This window comes from Xenopus laevis, chromosome 9_10L, assembly GCF_017654675.1.
Source record: "Xenopus laevis strain J_2021 chromosome 9_10L, Xenopus_laevis_v10.1, whole genome shotgun sequence".
Taxonomy (NCBI): Eukaryota; Metazoa; Chordata; class Amphibia; order Anura; family Pipidae; genus Xenopus; species Xenopus laevis.
The window spans coordinates 48,687,099-48,689,726 of NC_054387.1; the positions used below are offsets into that span (position 1 = coordinate 48,687,099).

The following is a 2,628-nucleotide window of genomic DNA, read 5'->3' on the forward strand; positions in this document are numbered from 1 at the left end:
TTAGTCTCATCAGTCCAAAGCACTTTGTTCCAATAGGACTGTGGCTTGTCAAATTTTTTTGCATACTGTTTGTGGCGTGAGTGCAGAAAGGGCTTCTTTCTCATCGCCCTGCCATACAGATGTTCTTTGTGCAAATTGCGCTGAATTGAAGAATGATGTAAAGATACACCATCTGCAGCAAGATGTTCTTGCAGGTCTTTGGAGGTGATCTTTTGGTTGCCTGTAACCATTCTCACAATCCACTGCATATGCCGCTCCTGTATTTTTCTTGGCCTGCCAGACCTGGGTTTTACAGCAACTGTGCCTGTGGCCTTCCATTTCCTGATTACATTCCTTACAGTTGAAACTGACAGTTTAAACCTCTGAGATAGCTTTTTGTAGCCTTCCCCTAAACCATGATACTGAACAATCTTTGTTTTCAGATCTATTGAGAGTTGCTTTGAGGCTCTCATGCTGTCACCCTTCAGAGGAGAGTCAAACAGAAGCACAACTTGCAATTGGCCACCTTAAATACCTTTTCTCATGATTGGACACACCTGCCTATGAAGTTCAAGGCGTAACAAGCTAATCCAACCAATTTGGTGCTGCCAGTAATCAGTATTGAGCAGTTACATGCATTCAAATTAGCAAAATTACAAGGGTACCCAAATTTTGCACAGCCAGTTTTTCATATTTGATTTCATTTCATACAACTGAATACTGCTTCACTAATAATTTTTGTTCATAAAACATCCCAGTACTCAGATGTTCCTGGGAAATGAAAGACATACCACTGTTATCTTTTTTGTTGAAAGTGGAGTAAATTATTATGCAGACTGAGAGGGGTTCCCAAACTTTTCATATGACTGTATCTGATCATCTGGAAACCACTAACCTGCCCCCTCTCACACAGATAGGCCACATGAATGTACTGGCCCTCATCCTTCTTGTTTTTTCAAAACTGCTTGATCAACATCTGGGCGATTTATTTGTAGATATTTATAGGACAGGCCCTCCCAAGGGTCCTATATGTGGATTTATAAACTGTGCCCACGTAAACTGGAGGGGACAAGTTAGCAGCTTGGCCCATGTATGTCTCTACTTAAAGGGGAAGGAAACCTAGTTGGCGCAAAAACGCTCCCCCCCCCGTGTGTTTCCCACCCTCCCTCCTCCCCCCTGGCCTACCTGTCCCGCTGGGCAAATGCCCCTAACTTGTTACTTACCCTTCTGCGCAGGTCCAGTCCAGGGAGTTCACAGACGACATCTTCTTCCATGCGATCTTCTTCCTGCTTTGACCGGCGCATGCGCAGTAGGAGCATTTCACCGGTATGATCTACTGCGCATGCGCCAAAAGTACATTGTGACTTTTGGCGCATGTGCAGTAGATGCGTACCGGCGAAATGCTCCTACTGCGCATGCGACAAAATGCCGGTCAAAGCAGGAAGAAGATCGCGTGGAAGAAGATGTCGTCTGTGAACTCCCTGGACTGGACCTGCGCAGAAGGGTAAGTAACAAGTTAGGGGCATTTGCCCAGCAGGATGGGTAGGCCAGGGGGGAGGAGGGAGGGTGGGCAACACACGGGAGGGTTTTTGCGCCAACTAGGTTTCCTTCCCCTTTAAGCTCATTAAGCCCCTCTAATACAACTCTGATCTGAACAGCCTTGTTCTCAGAGTGGTTGGTTTAACACCCCAACTGTAATCTGAACACAAGCCCATATATAATGTAACCCCCCATATACAAACATTACATGAAACCTTGGTGTTTGCAACATTTATTTTAGGAAATACATTTTAAAACAATTTTTTTATTATTTTTACAAAAAAAAAAAAAAAAAAAAGACTAGTTTGTCATAATGCATATAAATCAAATAAAAGGCCACTTTTAAGAATTTTTTTTTTTTTTAATCAGTCCTCGAAAAATAAAAAATAAAAGCAATGAAAGAAAAAAAACACAACATACACAAAACAATGAGTTTTCCTCTTAATAAAGGACATTACAAGAACAATCAGACAGACGGGTTGGCATCGTTTCAAGTGCATTGAATTTCCTGCCTCTTCATACCTTAATCCATAGCATCGGAAATATATATCTTTCAGTAAATATAGTTTTTTTTGTTTTTAATTTTTTTTTTTTTTTTAAAAGTTTGCTAGAACATAGCAACTCGACAAGTAAATTATTTGCACGTCTCTTTAGGCTGAAGAATGTTTCGGTGGGGGTGTATGTAGGGCGCTAAATAGGATGGCTCACGTATTCGGAGATAGGGGGAAATAGGGGCGCTCATCATTTGGTCGAGCCCTGCCCTAAATGGGGCTCCATTATACCTAGACTTCCAGTAAACACCCGGAATGTAACACACACACACATACATACATACAAGTTAACCCTTATACTGATATATTTATTCTATCCCTCGGAGTGGGGGTGATAAAGGGGAAAGACAAGTATAGAAGGTGAATAAAGAATACATGAATCCATCTTGGACGGATATGAAAACCATAAACCCTCTTCTCTTTCCTAACCTTCTTGTACAATTCTTGTCTCCTTCCTACATAGAACAACCTTCTCTCCCAAACGGAGGGAGCCTGAACATCTACAGTCACTTTCTCTACAACAACTGGCACTTGCGTGTTTGGCAATGTCAAAGCAATT

The 2,628-nt window shown here is 41.9% G+C and overlaps 1 protein-coding gene across 5 annotated transcripts in view; it reads right to left on the bottom strand.

Annotated features, from left to right (window-relative positions):
- Positions 1-2,020: 2,020 nt before the first annotated feature.
- septin9.L (septin 9 L homeolog) overlaps positions 2,021-2,628 on the bottom strand; it is a 117,379-nt gene continuing 116,771 nt past the window's right edge. For all 5 annotated transcript variants that reach the window (XM_018235392.2, XM_018235393.2, XM_041577200.1 and 2 more), the window contains one exon: positions 2,021-2,628. This exon is cut by the window's right edge and continues 583 nt beyond it. The gene's annotated coding sequence lies outside the window, so the exon portion shown is untranslated.